The sequence below is a fragment of the Vicugna pacos genome, chromosome 10 (assembly GCF_048564905.1).
Source record: "Vicugna pacos chromosome 10, VicPac4, whole genome shotgun sequence".
Classification (NCBI taxonomy): Eukaryota; Metazoa; Chordata; class Mammalia; order Artiodactyla; family Camelidae; genus Vicugna; species Vicugna pacos.
The window spans coordinates 74,665,924-74,686,921 of NC_132996.1; the positions used below are offsets into that span (position 1 = coordinate 74,665,924).

The following is a 20,998-nucleotide window of genomic DNA, read 5'->3' on the forward strand; positions in this document are numbered from 1 at the left end:
AGTGTCAAAGGGCCGCACAGGCACACCCACACCGCAGTTTCCGTCTCCAGGAAACACAGGACAGTGAGACCCAATGTTTGCCATCAGGACGGCAGTTGCTTTAAAGGAGGGCATTTCTGGAGCCCTGTGGCCAGGCCGCAGGCAGTGGGCACTCGTTGGCTGGGGAGGGGCTGGGCGCCGTGGGGGCTCCTCCTGGGGCAGACACAGCCCGTCTTCACCACCACGACACCCAGGTTCCCAAACACCAGTGCTGCTCGCAACCTCGTCATCCCACTGACAGGGCCAGACTGGATGAAGAACAGAGAGGCTGTGCCCAGACTTGTCCACAGCCGTTAAAAATCGTGCTCTCAGTGAAGATTTAATGTTTATTCCTCCAAGATCTGGTTGGGGGAACGAGGTCATAAGACAATCTAAGGTGACAGGACACATTAAGAGCACACAGTGTGCGTGAGCTGAACTGCACCACATCCGGCGCAGAGGAGCAGCAGTATCTGGGGGTGGGGGGACGCATCCGGGGCAGGGGAGACCCTGGTCTGCACCCCCTTCTGTCCACATATGGCAAGGTGTGGACGGTCCCTTTTGAGGAGCCCCATGGGCCCTGGAATCCTCATGTTCAGGGACCAGGGACTAGGGGCGCTGAGGCTGGTGCAGGGGACTCCAGGTCTCCCATCCTAACCCAGAAGCCCCTCTGTGGGGGCCGAAACGGGGACTCCAGGCCACTGACAACTCAGAGAAGTCAATATTATTTCATAAAGAGAATCGGGTCCAAACTGTCCCCAAGAATGTGCAGACACGGAAACACTGCCAAAGCTGCACGGAAGAGCCAGGAGGGAGGCTGTGGGGGCCCACGCGGCTTTAGCATCTCCCAGCTTCGGTGCCGACTGTGCAGGGCCTGCTGGCGGGACAGAGCAGAGTGTCTGGCGTCTCTCCAGACTCTGGCCACGTGAGTCGGGGCAGCTGGAGCCAGCGAGGCCAGGGTGACGTTGGCTCAGTTCACCAAGACGCAAAGGGCCAGGCTCAGCCGGGCCATGAAGTCCTGCTTCCAGAACCGCCTGAAACAACCACACAGCACAGGGAGGACGGCACCTCAGGAGGACGCCGGCGTCAGCCCAGACCCCGCAGCCGGGCCCGCCCCGCTGGCTGGGGCGGGGTCCCGCAGACTCCAAGGACAGGGAGGCCTGGGCCTTGGTCCTGAGACACAGACACCCTGGGGCACTTCTAGGGGTAGGAGACCACACGACACCCAGATCCTAGCAGGTCGCCTGGGAGGGGCAGCCCAGCCCCTCAGCCTCCCACCAGACTGGTGCCGAGGTCAGGAGCTCCCCAGGGAAGGTGAGGGCCACCAGGGAGGGACACAGGAGCGTGGGCAGGGAGGGTCTGCAGGGCACAGAGGGGCCTGGTCCGAGAGCCCACTGCAGGTCTGCGGCACCCAGGCCCAGCCCTGGGGCCCCCAAGAGTGGACCTGAAGCCAGAGGCCAGGGCAGCACACCCACCAGGCTAGCTGTCGTCCAGAAAACAGACGGTAATGAGTGTCGGCAAGGATGCGGAGAAGGCAGGACCCTGTGCACTGCTGGTGGGAATATGAAATGGTGGGGAGCAGTGAGACAGCTCCTCAAACAATATAAAAGAGAACACTGTTTGATCTGGCAGCTCCACTTCTGGGTACATCACAAGTGCATAGAAAGCAAGGACTCAAATATTCGTACACCCATGTTCACAGCATCTTTATTCACAACCGCTAGAACATGGAAGTCAGCCGTGGCCATCAACAGATGAACGGATACACAGAAGGAAATCCTGACACAGGCTATAAACACTCATGGGCCTTGGGGACGTGATGCTCAGTGAAATAAGCCAGACACAGAAGGACAGGTCCTGTGTGACTCCACTCACATGAGGTCCCCGGGGGAGTCAGATCCACAGAGACGAGAAGGTCGGGGGGGGGGGGGGGTCCGGGGCTGGGGGAGGGGGAGGGGAGCGAGTGTTTAAAGGGGCCCGATTTTTCTCTTTTAATTTTAATTTTAATTGGTAAGCGTTTAAAGGGGACAGTCTTGGAAGATGAACTATTTCCAGAGACGGGTGGCGGTCGTGGTTGCATAGCAGTGTGAATGTCTTAATGCCACTGGACTATACAATTTAAAAAGGTTAAAATTGTCAATTTTATGTTATGTGTATTGCGCCAAAATTAAAACATAATTTTTTTTAAAGAGAGTATTTTTAAGTAATGAATAAATAAACGCAAGTCGGGGAGGCAGCCTGCCACTGTGACCCCTCTGGGAGGGCTCAGAGCAGGGTCAGACCTCTGCACGGGGGCACCCTCGCTGCTCCCCCAGATCAGGGCCCCCCATCAGGAAGGAGCACGCGCTCCGGTGGGCGAGAGCCACGCACCCAGCGGGACAAGGGGGACTAAGCCTCCGCTCTCCCTGAAGACGGGACAGACGCCTGCACCTGAAGGCGCCTTTGCCCCTCAAACTGTGTCGAGGGCTCCAAAGAGCTCCGGCTTCTGTGGGTGATATCCCTCAATATTTGCCACCTTAGGTGGTAAAACTGAGAAATTTCTTAAATGTGTTATTATTTCAGTTAAAAATAATGATACACACATTACATGTTAACATAAATAACATTTTTTGCCCCCAAAAAACCCTAGATTTTCTGGGTGGGGGGGAAACTCGGTAAGAAGAGTGGCATCAATACAAGTCTTTGCAGGTCTCCTGGACGCGGCTTCACAGCAGCTGGGGCCCGTGCCTGCCCCCGCCTTCCGTCTGCTGGGGCCCGTCCTCCATGCTGAAGGCACGGAGGGAATCCGGCCGCGCACAGATTTGCACGTGGAAAGGCGGGAGCACATGGATGGCCATCTCGGGTCATCGAGGACCTTCCCCTTCGATCCGACACCAAACCCCCACAAGCGGCGTCTCCCGGGGAGCTGCCATCCGGCACGGGGTCCCCCCAGGGCACGTCTCGCCCGGGCCTCGGGAACCCTCGGTCCACCTTGCTCTGTGACGGGATGTTTGGCCGTCGTGATGCTGTGACATCCTGTGTCACAGTTTCACATTCCGCGTCCGCGGAACGCACGCTCTCCAACACCATCCGCCCCTAGAAAGCTCTTTTTTCGGGAAGCGGTCTCGCTTAAGGTGGCAGGTTCCAAAATTCTAATTTCCACTAGGAAGCTCGAATTTACCATGACAATAAAGGCTGTCTTCTGTTTTTCTCTTTCTGTTTTTTTAATTTTTAATTTTTGGCAGGGAGGTAGCCAGGTTTATTATCAATCTTTTATTTTCAATGGAGGCACTGGGGATTGAACCCAGAGCCTCGTGCGTGCTGAGCACACGCTCTGCCACTGAGTTATCCCCTCCCCACCTGCCTGTGCTTTTCCCTGAAGTGACAGGTCCCTCCCTCATTTTGGAGAAGCCGGCTGCCAGGAACCCAGGTGTGACCAGCACAGCCCAGGGGTCGGGGCTCAGCGCACCCCAGGGCGGCACCACGTCCACGCGCAGCACGGTGCTGTGGGACCCGGTTCCTCGCACTCCGGGGCCGAGACTGGGCTCAGTCACATGAGGAACGTCTGTGGACCCATCCGGACTCTGGTGCTTCTTTCCCTGGGGGCGTGGGGGGGGGAGATGAGGGCCCTGCCCCGCCGGGCCGGCACCCAGACCCTGGCTGAGGGGCCAGCAGCCTCGCCCGCTGGGGCTTCTACACCGTCTGTGCCAACGTGAGCTAATATTAGCAGAATCGTCCAGGTGAGTACTGATGCCTGCGTGGGGCCTCTGCCACGGGCAGCCAACGAGAAGATGGAAGAAAGACAGTAACTGCTCCCCGACATGGTCCCTTTGAAAATTAAAATAAACGGAGATGGCTACTTCCGCCTCAGTGGACTACCGTATTTCTCCATCCAAGACGAGGCCAAGCCGGGGAAGAGGTAAGCCCCGGCCCCAGGGCCCAGCTCGGGCTGGCTGGTGGCCCAGTGGGGTCACACAGGCCCCGCCTTTTCTGGGCTGCAGTCCCCCTGCCTGGACGCCGGCAGCCTCTGCAGGCCTGTGCCCACTGCGGGAGGGGTGGGCGCTGTGCCTGCAGCCTTAGGGTCCCCAGTGGAGCCCCGGCCCCTTGCCCACCCCTCCCCAGGCTCTCAGAGGCCCCTACCAGGGCTCAGGCAGGCAATGCCACCCACTCTTTCACTCTCTCAAGGAACAAACAAGGGTGCCGGTTCCTGGGAAGGGCTGACAGCTGGGGGCCAGGCGGGGAGGAAAGTCAGCTGTCCACACCGCAGCCCCGCCCCTGCCTCACTTTATGGCCAGGTCCTGTTGGGGCACAGGTCCAGCACCGCCGCCCTTCCTCCTCCGGGCATCTGCCCAGAGCCAGCCCAGATCCCGGGGGCCAGGAGTGCACCTGCTTCTCCCGCCCCCCAGGAACGGAAGGAAATAAGCAGCTGTTCCCTCACCAGCTCACAGAATTGGGGCAGAGTCACAGGGGACAGGACGGTGGGCCTGCCCCCAGTCCAGCCTGCCCTCTGGCCCAGGGCGGTGGGCCGAGTGGACACCCCAGATACGGTACCCTTGGTCACATACCTGGGTGCAGCCTCAGTGGGGACCCACCTTCCTCCCCTGAGCCTCTCGTGTATTAAATCAGCTCAGGTGCAGGAATGGAGGGATGGAGCAGACGGGGCGAGGGTCAGAACCAGGGGGTCAGCCCAGAGGGGTCAGGGGGCTTCAGGGAGGGAGGTTAGAGTGGGGATTAGGGTTAGGGTGTGGGGCCCAGGGCTGCGTCCAAGGGCTAAGGTGTTAGAGCCAAGGGTTCTGAGCAGGGACTTGGGGTGAAATTCAGGGCAGGGCTAGGACGGGGTTACACATGGGGGCTGGGGGTCAGGAGCCCAGGACCTCACTCGAGGGCCCGGTCAGCACTGACAGGCCGGGACACATGGCCCCAGGAGGCGCCCACCCCATGTGGCAGGGCCTCTGCTGGTCAGCTGGGAGGGCTGACCTTGTCCCTGCAACCTTCCCAAGGGCCGGCGAGCACTGGCCACACCCAGCCAACTACTCCCTTCCACCAGGTCCCAGGCGGCCACCAGGGGGACCAATTGTCCTCAGGTCTAGAGCTGGGTGGGGGCCCAGAGCCACCAGGTGGGGGTCACCAGGCAACTCCTTAACAGCTGGGCGTGTCCTTGGTATCCAGCAGCCCCTCCTGGCCCTGCCCGGCAGAGGTGGGCAGGAGGGGGCCTGAGATGCCGGGACTGGGGGCCCTCGTGAGGCTCCCTCTGCTGGAAGCCACCTCTGTAGCCACAGATCAGAACAGTGGAGAAATCATATCCTCCAGGCCCCTGTATGGGCTGGGGGTCACTGTCCACACCTGCTCCCAGTGCCCCTCCAAGCCCCTGCCAGTAGCTCAACCAGGCCCCTGGGGTGGGGGGGCACCAAACAGCTGGGGTAAGATGGGAAGGGGAGGGGGGAGGAGCTCCACCCAGGCACCCCCAGGCACAGGGTGAATGTTTCTGGAGGATCTGGCACCACAAGTCCTCCCTGGCCCTTCAGAGAGCCCACTGTTTGCTCTGGGGCCTCCAACCCTCAGTGTGCTCTGCATACAGTTGGCACTCAATTAAAGCTCTCTGTTTTCCATGGTAGAGGGCAGGTCCATTGCACACTGTGTGGGTGGCCACCTCCTGCCTCCTCCTGTGTCCTCTGGCCAGCCAGTGGCCTTGGGGGAGGGGCGGGACAGCCACAGGGAGGGGACAGGGTCCTGGGGGGTTGGGAGGGTCCCCACAGAAACAGGGGGCCCTAGGCTGGGGTGCAGGGGCAGGGGCTGCTGTCCACCTGGGGCTGGACCTGGCGTGGATGAGAGTCAGCTCCAGAACCGCACATCACCCTTCGGGGACTGTGAGCAGTTGGGTTAGGAAACGGGCCTCCTGGGTCTGGGGTCTCCGGCAGAAGCTGCCCTCCTGCACGTCACAGGAAAGGAGGACTCATAGCCATGGAGAATTTGGGACCTCCAGGTCCTTCAGGTCAGGTCCAGCCGAGAGATACCTCCCACCCTGGAGTCCCACACAGGCCCTGCCGGGCCCCCCACCCATGCCACCTCGACGTCTGCCCACCTCACTTTTCCTCTGGGCGCCAGGGGCCCTGCAGCGGGGAACCCGGCCCCACCGCGTCCGGTGTGCGGGAAGGGTCTCAGCGACTGGGGCAGGTGCTCGCCCCCGGGCCCTGTGGCCGGCCCAGGGAAGCTTCCCGGGGAGGGTGGCCCGCGGGATGCGGACGTTCCCCAGCAGGTGGCGCCTGGCGCCCGCACGCCTTCCAGGAAGGGCGCCTGCGCGCGTGCATGCGCGTGCCTGGGGGCGCGTCTGAGCCAGTGCGCGGGCCTGAGCGCGCGTGGGCGTGGCTTGTGTGGCCACGCCCCTCCCAGAGGTCCGCTGCGTCTGCGCCTGCGTCCAGGCCTCAGCATCCCTGGAGCGGCGTGGGGACTTGGTCGGTCAGAGGACGCCCCTGCCTTTCCGGCCCCAGTGAGTGGTGGGCGCGTCTGCTGCCAGGTCTGCACCCTGCGCGCGGGGCAGGCGCACAGTGACCTTGGGCGGGTCACTGCCCTCTCTCGTCTGCATGCAGGGTCCTCGGTACAGTGGGGCCGGAAGCATCGGCCAGTCTAACCACCAGACTCAGTGGGGCCTCTCCCCAGCTGGTCAGCCCGCCCTGCCCGTGGTGGGCTGCCCGCCTCTGACCCCGTGCTCGGAGAGCCGGCGGCAGAGAGCAGCTGCAGAGCACACTCCTGACGTTCGGCCAGATGAGCCGCGCAGAAGGCCAGGCCAGGTCCTCCGGCGGCCTCCCACCTCCAGAGAGGGACCTCACCCCACCAGGAGGCCCTGGGGGCTCTGCCTACAGCCCCCTGGCGTGGTCGCAGCCCTGAGGTTTCAGCTTCCACCCCAGAAGGCCCTTCATGACGAGGCTGCCTGGAGCCCACCTGACCTGAGCCCCTCTCAGGGAAGCCAGGAGCCAGGATGAGGGCAGAAGGGCCCACACTGGCCTGGGCCCCTGGGGCAGGGAACACAGGACGGTTCAGAAGTGCCGGAACAACCACCCCAGTTCTGGGGGTGGGAAGAGGTGGGACCCTGCCTGGCGTCAGCCTCATGGCGCCACTCCCTCCCCGGCAGTGAGGCTGGACACCTGGAATCTGCTTCTTCATCCCGCAGGAAGGGGGCCTGTCCCCCCAGGCATGGCCACGTCCGGCCTCGGCACAGTGACCGTGCAGGAAGTGTCTGGTGTCCCTGTCTTCCTGCAGAAGCGATGCCCGGCCGGGAGCACAGCCGTCAAAGGTGACCCCCGGGAGGGGCCAGGGCCCCACACGCAGACCCAGGGCTGGGCCTGGAGCCAGGCCTCGTCACACAGCGGAGGGAGCAGGGACGGTCCTCGTACGCAGGCCACGAGGAAGCGGATGTGGCCTTTGCACCAGCAGATTACAGAGCTGGCCAAGCAGGAAAGTCAACAGAAAGTTCTCAAGGAGTAGCTGGGGGGACCTGGCCTGCCTGTCACCCACAGGTCAGCGTCACCGCACGGGTGAGCAGCCCCAGGCCGGGCCCAGCATGCGGGGCCAGACTCCAGGTGCCCCCACCAGCCACAGCTGCGCGAAGGACAGAGCCTGGCCCGGGGGCTGCCGGCGGTCGTTGGCTTGTCTCTTCTTCTTGTTGCTGACAAGCCTGCCTCGTCCCACAGGCCACGAGTGCCCAGTGAGGCTGTGGCCGGAGGCCTTGGGGCCACGTGCGTCTCAGTGATGCCCAGGAGTCAGAGGGAGGTGGTGGCCCAGAGGGTGGGCAGGCCTGAGGGCGGGAGGTCCGGCGCAGAGGGTGTACCCCCCGCTCGAGGCCCCGCCACCGGCCCGGGCAGGACCCCTGAGATGGGCTTCTGTCTTGGGACACCAGCCCAGGACATCTGCATGATAGAGGGTGTAGGCAGAGCCTTGGGCAGAACAGGCCTGCCCCACCTGCTCCCCAAGGTAAACAGAGTCTCCAAAGGGCAGCGGCGTTCCTGCATGTGGCCTCCTCCCGCGGAAACACACAGATTCACAGGTGGAAATCCAGACCCCCAGCACCTCAGGATGGGACCGGCTTGGAAGCAGGGTCCTCACAGATGTAATGAGTGAGGGTGAGGTCACCTGGGGCAGGTGGGCCCTCATCCAGTGCAACTGGGGTCCTTGTGAAAAGAGGGAGCATCTGGATCAGACGCACATGGGGAGACGGAGGCAGAGGTGGGGCGATGCGTCGCCAGGTCAGGGAGCCCCAGAGATGGTCAGGAAGCACCAGGAGCAAGGGGAGGGGGCCTCAAGGGAAGCAGCCCTTCCGACACCTGGGCCTCAGATGAGGAGATGATAAACTCCAGGTTCCCAAGCCGCCCTTCTGTGCTGAGCGTCGTGCTGCCCAGGGTCTCACACACAGGAACAGCCAGGAGGAGACGCGGCGAAGGGCTGCCGGCTGCCGGCACATGGGCTTGGGCAGAGGGGCCCCGAGGGGCAGTGTTTATCTTCTGGCTGCCTTTCTGCATTTCCCCACATTTTATGAGTGACTGAACGACATTACAGTGTTTTTTGGATCTATCTCATTGAGTTTTTCCATTTCCAACAAAAAGAATACCAGATTGGATTCACTCCTTCCTGAAACAGCTGAAAGGTGGGACAAAATATGTGAAATGACAGTTGTCAAGATGCTGGACGTCAGGCAAAGAAGAACAGAGATCCTAGAGGAGACAGAAAACACACCTGGGCAGCCCTGCAGGTTCCCAGATCAGTGCCTGGGGCAGTTTCCAGGACGAGGTGCAGGGCAGGGACCAGGAGGAGCTTGGCTGAGACCCCGGGAGACCAAGGTAGCTGGAGTTCAGGGGACGCTGGAGAGGAGAGGGCTGCACAGAGCGAGCCCTGGGTGTGCAGAAGCTACTGGGGTCCCACCAGGCAGGACACACAAGTGAAGGAAAGGCCTGAGTGGGGAGGACCCACCTGCTGGACGGGAGGGAGCAGCGCTGTCCCACAAGGGATGCTGGAAAACCTCACAATCACCATGTGGCCGGTAGACGGCTCACCAGCCCTGCCTGGACTGAGCCCTGCTCCAGCGCCACCTGAGGGTTCACAAAAGCAAGACCCAAAAGACCAAACTGCGTCCACGCACCTTACCTGTGCCCCAGAGCAAAGGGCAAGAAGGTCTGGAGGGGACAGAAGTGTCCCCCAGGTGAAATTCACAGTGTCTGCCACCCGATCACGAGCGCCGGGAAGGCAGAGGAAGAGGACAGCTCTGCCACAGCGGGGAGGAAAGGCCGCCATTAGCAACCAGCCTGCGTCCGGCATGGATGCTAGAATTAGCAGACAAGAACATTAAAACCATACTACAACTGCGTTCCCTGTGTTCAAAAACCCACGGGAGAGATGGACCGTGCTAAGCAGAGACACGGAAGACACAAACGAAAGACAAGACCCAAATGACAGTTCCAGAGACGAAAACCGCCACCACGCAGGTGCAAACTGCCCTGGAGGGTTAGCGTCCGCTTAGACCCAGCAGAAGAAAGGTGGGCGCACGTGCAGACACGGCAGCAGACACCACCCACGGCGAGACGCAGGGAGGCCGGCCACTGGAGGGCAAACAGCTCGTGCGCGCGCCGGCGGCAGCGCTTCGCCGTCTGGTTTATGTAACTGGGTCCAAAAGGAGAGACAGAAAGGAAACTGAAGAAAGAATGGCCAAAATTTGTTCAAATTTAATGAAAACCAGAAACCCACAGATGTGAGAAGCGCAACAGCCCCCAGAACAAGAAACATGAAGAAAACGGCAGGAGACGAAGCGTCGAATTGCTCAAACCAGTGATAGAAACAGAATCTTAAAAGAAGGCGGACGGGAGAATGTGTCACGTCAAGAGGGGCCCACGGATGGCAGCAGACACCGGCAAAGCGGCAGGAAAAGGAAACCGTCGTCCTGGAAAAGGATCAGGCAAGGTGAGTGTGTTCTCAGACGCGCCGCCGTCACACTGCCGGTGACGGGGACACTGGCGACGGTCCTGCAGGCAGAAGAGGGTGGCCCCAGATGGTGACCCGGGTCCACACGAGGGATGGAGGCATCTGGAGTGGCAGGCACACGGGGAAGCACACAGGAATTTGCTTGCTGTTTACATCTCTCTGAAAGGTACCGACTAGACCAGGGTAACAGGAACGGAGCTCGCGCGGGTGTCACGTGTGGAAGCAAGTGCACTGGAGCCTGGGGAGGGGAAGGAGGCCCCCCGCTGAGGGCCGCCCCCCGCCGCTGCGTCTCGGGAGGTGGGCTGCGGCGACTTGATGCAAACACCGAAAACCTGAAAGTGACGAGACTATGAGACGGCAAGTCACGGCAAACAAGGCAGCAGAGGAGGTAAACTGGCATGAAAAACGGCTCAGTGGACCCAAAAGAAGGCAGAGGAGATGGAAGAAATGGAAACAGACAGCAAGACAGTGGCTTTTAACCAGACCGTGTCCATAATTGTCGTACTTGTAACCTCTGGGGAGGGATAAATTGGGAGTTTAGGGTTAGCAAATACAAACTGCTATATAAAGCAGATACACAAGGTCCCACTGTGCAGTGCAGGGGATTGTATCCAGAATCTTGTAATAACCTATAATGAAAAAGAATCTGAAAAGGAATATATATACGTATGTGTCGCTGAATCACCTTGCTGTACACCAGAAATTAACACAACGTTGGAAAATCAAATATACTTCCATAAAAAATAAAAACCGGGAGGAGGGCAAAGCTCAGTGGTAGCGTTCAGTCCCCAGTATCCCTGCTGAAAAATAAACGGGTGAAGTAAAAGCAGTAATAATTAGGTGCAAAACAAGTGGAACCTCTGAAACCCCGGCAGGAAGCCTGGATTTTCAGGCTGCGTGAAAAAGCAAGACCCCTCTCTGAGCCACCTCGGGAAACCCACTCTGCACACAAAGGCACACACGCTAGTCGTCCAAAGCACAAGGCCGGAAAAAGACACCCAGACACGTGGGAGAAAGATGCTGCGGCAATGTGCACCCCAGACAGAGTACGTTTCAGACAGAGAGAGGGGCACCCCCAGGGATAAAGGAGGTCACCCCCTAGTGATAAAATCCGATTTCTTAACTGGGACACTGGAAGAGCACATCGTGTGAAAGAAACGGTGCTAAATCGGATTTGTCAAGACTATGAACGTCCGCCCTTTGAACGATGCTATTCAGGATAAAAAGACAAGCCGCAGACTAGGAGGAAACCTTCACGAAGTCTGGACCTGGTGCAGGACTTGCGTCCAGAGCAGGTAGAGAACTCTCAGAACTGCACAGCAGCAGATAGTCCAGTTTTTTAATGTGCAAAGATTTGAAGGACACTTGACCAAAGCAGACACGTGGGCGGCGAGACACGTATGCAAGACACCATGACCCACAGGCGACAGTCTGAAGACGGACGGTGCCCAGTGCCGGTGAGGATGTGGGGAAACCAGAAGTCTCGTCCGTGGCTGGTGGGGACGCACAAGACAGCACCACGCTGGGGGACAGCTGGCTTAAAAAGTCGCCCGGACGCCAGCTGTACGACCCGGCCATGCCACTGTGCGTGTTTGCCCAGGAGGAACAAAGGCTTGTGCCACACGAGGCTGCGCACACCTGCCCAGCAGCTCTGTTTGTCAAAGCCCCAAACTGGGGACATCCCAGGACCACCAGTGGGTGAGCCGAGGAGCAGACTGCAGCCCACTTGCACCAGGAAGTACTGCCCAGCAAAAACGGAACAAAACATTGAATCAAACCACAACGTGGATGGATCGCAAAAGAACTTCACGCAAAAACCTGAGGGAAAGAAGCCAGACCAAAAAAAGTACACACTGCATGATTCCGTTTATATGAAATTCGAGAAAATGCAAATGAACCTGCAGCGACCACGAGCAGATCCGCAGCTGCCGTGGCTGGTGGACGGGCAGCTTCTCAAAGGGGCCCAGGCCCCTCGGGGGACGGAGGAGGTGATCCCTGTGCTGATGGCGGCGGCGGCTGCCCAGGTGCGTGCCTGGGCTGCGGCTCACGAAATGGAACTCGAGTCCAGACAGAGTTGTTTCATTGGGCTTCGCAAACATTGCAGTTTTTACAAACTGAAGGTCTGTGGCCGCCCTGCGTGGAGCAGGCCTTACACGGCACCATTCTTCCACCAGCATCTGTTCACTTCGTGTCTCTGTGTCACATTCTAGTCGTTCTCACCGCATTTCAAACTGTCGTTACTATTATATTTGTTGTGCTGGCATCTTTGCTAGAGTCGTCTTTGCTAAGAGCTCTGATGCTGCGTAGCATTTTTTAGCAACAAGGCATTTTTAAATTAAGGTATATACATTTTAAAAAGATAATGCTACTGCACACAACAGTAGGGGTGAACATAACTTTCATACGCGCTGGGAAACAAAAAATCACACAATTCGCTTTGTTGTCATATTTGCTCTACTGCAAGGATGCGGAGCTCAAGCCGCAGTGTCTCCCGGGTCCACCTGTGTCTGCGGGTTCTCACGTGTCAGTTACACCCGACAGAGCTGTTAAAAACAAAACGAAAAATAACCCCAAAACTATGCTTTTGCCCACTGGAAGGAGGAGAAGCAGGGAGGGAAGAAAGACTCCATCCCGAGCCTTGGGCCCTGCTCCCTCGGCTCCAGAGATCACCCCTAAACTCTAAGGATGGTGGGGTCATGGGGACCCGGCTCGGAGCCTGGAGATGTGGCAGCAGTTGGGGGTGGGGTGACCTGCCTCTGCTGTGGGCTGGGACCGGGGCCCCGGGCAGTTTCCCGCCCTCCAGACAGCGACCTGCCGCCACCCGCCCTGCCGCCACCCGCCCTCGCAGTCCCTGAGCCCACACCTGGCCTCCCAGCTGAAACTCTGCAGAGTGAGGACACAGACGCCACTGCTGTGCACAGCAGGTATCAATGTCCAAGCCGGGCTCCGAGGGCCCCACATGCTCTGGCACCTCTCTGCAGGTGGCCCAGTGGCTACTCCCAGTCCTGGGCAATGCAGGTGATATCTCCCACAGACGGCCAGCGAGACACTGGAGCCACTGGACAGCAAGTCTGGGCCCCGAGGCCTCCCCAGCTGGTTCCTGGTATGAGTGGCCCCGGGTCCCACACAGCTGTACCCCCAGCCCCGCCATGCAGACTGGCCACTGTGAGCCTAGGGGCCCAGCCCTGCTCCTCAGCCATCGGCAGGCCACATGGGTCGGTGCCCGCATCCCCCGGCCCTTCACAGCCAGCTCTGCACACCCTTGCCTGCTTCCTGCCGGAACCCAAGTCACTGCCCCACTCCTTTGTGCGGGGCCCTCCATCCTAAGTTCACCCACTTCCCTCAGCTCACTCTAGGCTCAGGACACCCGTTGGCCTGGCCCCGGCCCTCTCACCAGGGTCCTCACAGCCATGCAGCCACTTCCAGCCTTGGCAGGGCCTCCCCAACCCCTGCCCCAGCTCCTGAGGGTCCGGCTACCTCTCCTCTAGCCCACCTCATCCAGGAAGCCTTCCCGGGCTGCTCAGGGCCCTCTCACCTCTGAGCTGTGCCTGCCCTCAGAGACCACTTGACTTGTGCTTCTGGGGGTCCTACCAGACCCTCCAACCTGAGGGCCCCCCAAAACCCAGTACCACTTGTTTGGAGCTGCATGTTTGTGTCCCCCCAGATTCCTATGGTGGAGCCCAAGGTGATGGAATTAGAAGGCGGGGCCTTTGGGAGGTGATGAGGTCGTGAGTGGAGGGCCCCACAGTGGGGCCGGTGTCCCATAAGATGAGACCCCTGGCCGCCCCTCCCCCTCTTCCCACGCGGCACAGGAGAGGCCCTCACCAAAGCCAGGCCCCCCAGGACCCTGCCCTCGGACCCCAGCCTCCAGGGCTCTGATCGGACGACCCCCCGCGGTCCCCTCCCCTGAGCTCCAGCGTCAGGCTCAGGAGGGTTCCCAGCGCTGACGGCCACTGCCACCTGGCCGCCCGCGCCGCGCCGGGTGGCACACACAGCAGCCGGCAACCCCCTCCCACAAAGCCCTTCAAGGCCACCGGCGGCGCGCGAACAAACACTCCGAACCTGCCACGTACTCGCCTGGAAGTCACAGCCGCCCGATAACCCCCGGCCCCGCGTGTGGCGTTCCGGCCTCCCGCCCGGGCGGCCTTATCTGTTTGCTTCTCACCAGACATCCGCCGGCAGCCGGCGCGGCGCCAGCTCCGGGCAGGCAGGGCCCGCGCGCGGCCGGGCTGGGGGGCGGCGGGGACGGGGGCTCCAGCTGGAAGCTGAAAACGTGACCCGCCGCCTCCAGCACCTCGGAGGTGGAGCCTCCAGGCCCAGGACGCTGGGCTGGGAGGGGACCGAGCCGGGCTCACAAGAAATGTGACGCGGGGCCGGGAAGCTCGGCGAGGGGCAGCCCCCGGCCCCTGACAGGGTGGGAGAGGGTGCTAGTCCGGAGGTTCTGACTCCGCCCACTGTGGGGTCAGAGGTGCCCAGACCCAGAGCCGGTGGTGGGAGTCGAGGGGTGGGGCGAGGTGGGCAGTGCCAAGCACACCCTGGTGTGCAGGGGAGGGGAGGGGAGGGGACAGGATGTGGGCCAAGCGAGCCCCTCTGGGGACAGTCTCCCCCACCCAGGCTAAGCTCCCCCTGGGGAGAGGTGGTGCCAGGCCTCCAACCTGCTGGAACTGCCTGGTCGGCAGGTGGGTGTCCAGCCCACCTTGGCTCAGCCTGCCCCTCCGCCCCCTGGTCCTCCCGTCAGGCCCCTGCAAAGGGCCAGGCAGCCAAAATGAACACAAAGGACGGCGGGCCCGGCTGGAGAGCGGGCAGGCCATGAGCACACCAGCCTGCTCAGGAATGCAGTACCCCCAAGCCTGGGGCAGCTGGACGCTTGGGCAGTGGCTTTCCCTGGGGGCTCACTAACCTGCCCCAAACTGAGAGCCAGCCTCATGCCTCAGCCCCTCCTGCAGCCGCAGACATCTGGGGCTGAGGGCAGTAGTCAGCGCTGGGGCTGCCCTGCAGGGGCCCGACTCTGGAGGATAGAGGGCACACCCCCACCCAAATCCAGGCCAAGTTTTGCAGGAAGAGCCGGGGCCCAAGGGTAGGACCACGGGGCCAGCTGGGAGGTCCTGGGACCCTAGGAGGAATGCCTGCCCCAGCCCTGTACAGCACCCTCCCTGGCTGCCCCGTCACGGCCTCGGGCCCTCACCTGTGGCCCTGGCTCACTGGCTGCATTGTTGCCCTCGACAGGGTGGCTCCCAGCAGCTCAGGACGGGGCTGGGGGTCTGGAGGGGCCAGCAAGAATCAGGAGTTGTCCTGGAGTGCACAGAAGGCCTGAGAAAGTGGTCGAGGCAGCTGGGATGTGCTGGGGGAGCCCGGGGCCCTCTCAGCCAGGGGGCCTGCAGCTCACGGGGAGGGATGTTTCCAGAGAGAAGGGGCTGCAGGTGACGGGGGTCAAGTATGACAGTGGGGAGGGAGGGAGAGGAGGAAGGAGGGGAGCCTGCTGGGACGCCAGCAGAGCAGCCCAGCCCGGGGCTGCCACCAGCCACAGGTAGGATGTTGGGGCAGGAGTGGGGCGGGGCTGGGTGGGTGACTCTCACCCCCAGGCCTGAGGCCCTCAGAGATCTTTGCTCCAGCTATTCTGGCCCCAGGGTCTCCTGATCTGCCCCACTTCCCCAAGCTCCTGGTGCTCGAGGGTTGGGTCCAGCTCTCAGACCAAGCAGCAGAGGGCTGGGGCCCGGAGCACAGGCCACTCTCGGCCTCACAACTCCCCTCGCACATGGCACAGAGTCAGCCTGGGCCACCCTTCAGCCCCACTCTCAACACCGGGGGTCCAGGCCAGTCCCAGCCTTGTGCCCGGACTTGCAGGAAGTCACTGCTGGCTTTGCAACAGAGCACCCGCCATCCCCACACTGGCCAGTTACAGCTCCCAAACGCCTCCTGGCCCACTGTCCGCCTTGGCGAGGGCACCAGCCTGGGCAGCACAGAGGCTGGTTCCCCTCCCAGGCTGAAGAACCTCCCAAGTGGGCCCCGAGCCACAGTTCTCAGTCCTTTGACCTGAGGGATTAGTGGGGCCAAGCCTTGGGGGGTGAAGGCCTCCTGCCTTCCCCCAGGGATGCCACACCAGGCAGATGGGGCCCAGAGGGGAGCCGGCCCCAAGCCCCTTTGGGAGCTGCTGGGAGCACCTGCCGGCTGTGACCTCCTCATGCAGGCCCTCAGCCGCAGGCAAAAGTTAGGTCGGGGTTGCCCAGGGAGTCAGGGCCTGGCGGACAGCAACCACCCTCCCAACTGAGCCAGGACGCTGGAAACGGTGTGCAGGCCCCATTCCTGGACACTGGGTTCTGGGGCTGGCAGTCAGCCCAGGACAGGCCTCAAGTCCTCAGGTCCATTCGGGCTCCCAGCCTCACGGCCAACCTGAGCCCCGGGGTGCCTGGCACCACTCAGGTGGCCACGCAAACGGAAGGTGAGGCAGGGCAATCTCCCGCTTGTCCGGGCTCAGCACCCCAGGCCGGCCAGTGAGACCAGCCCTTCCCACCCAGCCTGTGGGGCCAAAGGCAGCGCGGCCTCATCACCCGCTGTTTGCTCCCCGCACGCATTCAGCAGCAGAAACGCCATGCACTGCGACTTCCTGACAAAGCAGCCTGGAGAAAGGGTGGCGGGGCCTCCCGGGATGGGGCAGGCCCCGGGCACCAGCAACACCAGAAGGCCAGAGCTGCCTGCAGTGACAGATCCTGGCGTGCACAGCATGGTTTTTCCAGGAAACTCAAATTGGGTCACACATACACACAGGCTGCTGCGGTCCAGGCCCTGTGAGCCACCCCACTGCAGTCTGGGTGACATCTAGCCCCTGCCAGGGCCACATCTGTATCCCTCTAGCTGATGGGGGTGACACTAGACCCCAGCGAGGGGACCCCCTGCCTGCCACAAGCCCCAGCCCCCTCCCCAGTCCCTGTAAGTTAGTGACCCAGGAGTGTCCCATGACCATACCTCGCTCCACCCGTCCCCTGACGTATCCAGAGGTCAGCCCCACCCCAGCCCACACTCACACTGCCCACCTTGGGCTGTGCCCAGGCCCCGGGAGTGGCTTTATCTGGTGGGATATGGCCCAAGCGGTCCCTCAGAGCCTCTGCTGAGCTGCTGGTCCCAAGGCCCAGTGGGTCACCTCCCTGTGTCCCACGTCTGGCTGCCCTCACCCTCCCGGAGCCCTGGCTGGGACTGAAGCCAGAGGGAACGGCTCACTCTTGCCCCTCAGAGACCCCAGCCCCTACTCATCAGCCTACCCTGGCCCTACACTTGACGTGTCATGAGCCCCCCTGAAAGTGGGGACTCCCCGAGGGCAGGGAGAGCCCCCATGGAGGCCCCGCAGCAAAGATGGTCGCATGAAGCCCACCACCTGTGCGCCCAGGCCACAGGCCCCTTTGGGCACGGTCCCTCTTGCAGGGACCCCACCAGCCGGGGAGGCTCCAGAGTGGGGGTGCCCTTTACTCAGCCCTGCCCAGCCGGGCGCACTCCGAGGCGTGGCCTCCCCTTCAAACAGGGCTTTGAGAGCATCAGGGGGAAATGACTGAGACAGGGGCCCTGAGAGCAGCCAGGACCGTCCCCCTGCCCCCCGGGCCAGGCTCCCGCAGGCCAGCAGCTCAGAGTGGTTTCCTGTTAAAACAACTTCTGTTAAAACTAAAGTTTATGTAAGGTAAACACACAGCATCTACTGCTTTGTGCGGCTGGGCCGGCCAGGCCACCAGGGCCAGGAGCAGGTAGCCCCCTGCCAGGCCAAGCAGAGCTGGGCGGTCTGTGAGGTGTGGGAGGTCGGGGCCCAGGGACGCCAGGGGCCCTCGGGGCCCAGACACAGATTCTCTATGGAGGGAGCCCAGGGCCCTCGCGCCCCAAGTCTCCATGGGGCAGAACTGCCCTCGTGAAGGGGGACACAGGGGCCTGCACTCCCGCTCAGGGCAGGACTGCCCTGGAGAGGTCACGCCCACTCCTCCTCTCGGACTGCGAGTGGGTCCCATGGAGGCTCCCAAACACTGCCGTCCCCAGCCCTCTCCTTGCCTTGACCCTGACCCCAGTCATAACCCCCGATCGTGACCCTCACCCTATTCCCTCACAGTGCCGGCAGACAACCTTTCAGGGGACAAGTGCCTACAGGCCCCACACGCTCTCTGCTCCCCGACATGCCCCCCCACCCCAGGAGCCACGTCCTTCTCCCAGGGGTTGTGGGCCAGCCCCTTCTCTGCCTGAGGGGTCGGAAACCCTGAGGACGGCACACAGACCCCACAGAGATGCCCCTCGGATGGCGCCCCCAAGGCCAGCGGCCTGTTTGTGATCGCCTCCCACCTGGGACCCCACCCTGAAGGGCGGTCTGAAGCGGCTTTACCTCCGGAGGGTCCTGCCGCTGAGTGGCCTTCCCCCCAGGGCGGGGGTGGGCCCCAGCATGCCGGTGACTCTCACGGATGCAGGGTCCGGGTGGGAATGCAGGACCCCTGGAGCTGTCCGGGCGGCACCCTAGAGCGGGTGCCCGGCGTCTCCGGGACAAGGCCCCTCACGGCCCCCAGGGTGTGGCTTAGAGTGTCCGTGCTGACCCCTAGCCTGAGCCCAGGAAGACCCCTGGCAACCTCAGCCTGGAGCAAACGCCGGAAATGTTTGCAGGACCCCTGCTCAGAGGGGAGTGATGATAATGGGGCCTCTGCCCGCTGAAGAATTTTCCAGAGAAGCCAAGTCCTGATAAAGCGGCACCCAAGATCCTGTTTGGCCGCCTGGCCGCCGTGGCCATTGCTGGCCTTGCGCGCGGGGTGCCGGCGGGCGTGGCAGGGGCAGGGCCCAGGCCCTGTATAAGGCATCCAGGGCTGGCCACTCAGGCTGCACAGGTGCAGGGAGCCTGCCCGGTGTCCCACGGCAAGAGGGGCCGGGGCTGGCCGCGACCTCTTCTCCACGCACCATGCTGGGGCCCTGGCTGCTGCCCCTGCTGCTCTCCTGCGGGGGGGCCCTGCTCGGCGCCGGTGAGTCGGGGCCCGCGGGCCATGCACCAGCAGTGGCCAGATGCCCTCAGAGGGCCCGAGTGGGGGAAAGTCTTCCTCGCCAACTTGGCCGGAGGCAGGCTGGCTGGCCACACGGACACTGTTGGACGGGGGTGGGAAGGGAAGCCAAGCCCTGGAGGCCCCTCCTCGCCCCGCGGCCCTCCCACACTTGCCAAGGCCAAGCCAGTGGGAGCCAGAGGTTGCGGGAGGCCGAGCTCGGGGCATGTGCCTGGGGAGGAAGGCTGCTGGGCTGCAGGAGGCAGGGACTCCTCGGGAAATCGGGTGTGGCAGACGTGGACCTGCTGAGAGGACCCTGGGGGTCCCAAGGGGCAGCCAGAAGGCATGCAAGGGGCCTTGTGGGCATTAAAGTTAAAAGACTCAGATGGAGACCCCAGATCTCGGGTCCTGGCCCTGGACAGACAAGCCACTAAGTGGGCTCTGAGCATCAGTTTCATCATCTGCAAAAATGGGGACGAGACCTCCGTTTCGTATGGCTGCTGTGAGGACTGAAGAAGTGGGAGGCTGGAGGCGGCCGCCCCACCCAGAGCCCACCCAGCCTCACCCACCGGGCCGCTGCGCAGGGGGTGGCCCTACTTCCTTCCCAGGTCCCTTCAGCCAGCCACCTAATGCTTTCACCTGCTCTGACCCTAAGAAGGGCCAGCCCTGAGGGGTCCCCTGATGGCCTGGGGGAAGCACCTTCCTGCCGGCCACGGCCCCAGGCCCTCTGCATCTTCTCCACCTGCCTGGGAGCCCAGGTCTCCGAGCCTGCGGGTCGCACTCCTGCCTTCTTCCTTAGTCCTTGCTTCACGGCCCCCACCTCGGCGGCCCCAGAGCCCCACCAGCCTCGGCTAGGAGCCAGGGGGCAGTGCCTGGCCTGCGCCTGGCCATGGCCCAGGCACTGGGGTGTGAGTCCAGTGGGTCCCCCCTGGTCCCATGTCCCCCTTCTCTCCCACGAAGCACCTTCAGCACCTACCAGGCACCAGCTTTCCCACCAGCGGTGGCTCTGAGCAGTCAGGACCCCAGTCCACCAGAGCCCACCTCCCTGGGCCCATCCCTGGCCCTGGGGACACCCAGACCCAGACCCAGAACCAGGTGGAAGAGGGAGATGCCGGGAGCCAGCTTGGGTGGGATGCAGGCAGGCCTGCAGGTGTGGCAAGGGGCTGTGGCTTTTGGGAGCCCTGCGGTCCAGGCTGTGAATGCTGCAGAGGGTAGTGGGATGGGTTCTCTCCGCCGTTCTGCAAACGCTCTTTGTGCGCTGACCGAGTGCTGCCGCTGGAGGAAGCAAGAGCAGAAGCCCTCAAAGTCTGAGGCTATCAGACACTGGGGTCTTGGGGGCTGGGGGTTCTGGGACAGAGGCCCCTGAGCCGGGCCAGGGTTGACAGAAGGGGCAGGGCAGGCGGGGCTGCCAAGCATGCAGAAGGAACAGTGTGTGCTCCAGCCACCGAGGCCTGTCCAGCACCAAGAAAGGCCAGCAGTGGCAGACCAGCCCGCCCTGCGGGCCCTGTGGGTCCAGCTAGAGGTCAGTGCCTATTCTGAGAGGGATGGAAGGCACAGACGGCCCTGGAGGAGCAGCGGTGACGCTGCTGGGGTGGGGCCACTGTTCAGACAGCGACCCCTCACCCGGGGGAGGCACACCCATGCTGGCCGGGTAGGGACTAGGCAGAGCAGAGGACAGGAGACCGGACAGGACACAGGTGCTGGACGAGGGGGAGCAGCAGCGGGGCCACCGCGTGGGGGCTGGGGAGTGACTCCGGGCATCGAGGTGGGCAGTGGTGAGCCTAGAGAAGGGCCCCAGACATGGATCTGCGAGTCAGTGCTGCAGAGGAGGAGGGCAGGGCCAGGTGTCACCGTCCGCCCAGCGTGGGGACCCTGCAGCCACCTGGCAGGCGCCCCTGCTCCCTGGTGTCACCCAGGGAAACACCACCAGCACTGTGGACCCACAGAGCTGAGGCGAAGGGGCAGGGTTGGGGGTGGGCAGGAGGACCAGGACCCCAGGGCCTGCACTTAGCCAATGAACCTGCAGCCCGCCAGCACGGGGGCCGAGG

General features: G+C 62.5%; 2 long non-coding RNA genes across 2 annotated transcripts; both read right to left on the minus strand.

The window, feature by feature from the left end:
* Positions 1 to 3,197: 3,197 nt before the first annotated feature.
* On the minus strand, positions 3,198 to 6,244 carry LOC140699088 (uncharacterized). The gene is made up of 2 exons (XR_012077106.1): positions 6,080 to 6,244; positions 3,198 to 3,825 (listed from the first exon to the last, which is right to left on the minus strand). It is a non-coding gene; the product is annotated as an uncharacterized lncRNA (long non-coding RNA).
* Positions 6,245 to 11,814: 5,570 nt separating this feature from the next.
* Positions 11,815 to 14,333, minus strand: LOC116279172 (uncharacterized). The gene is made up of 2 exons (XR_012077107.1): positions 14,041 to 14,333; positions 11,815 to 12,506 (listed from the first exon to the last, which is right to left on the minus strand). It is a non-coding gene; the product is annotated as an uncharacterized lncRNA (long non-coding RNA).
* Between the last annotated feature and the right edge of the window lie 6,665 nt (positions 14,334 to 20,998).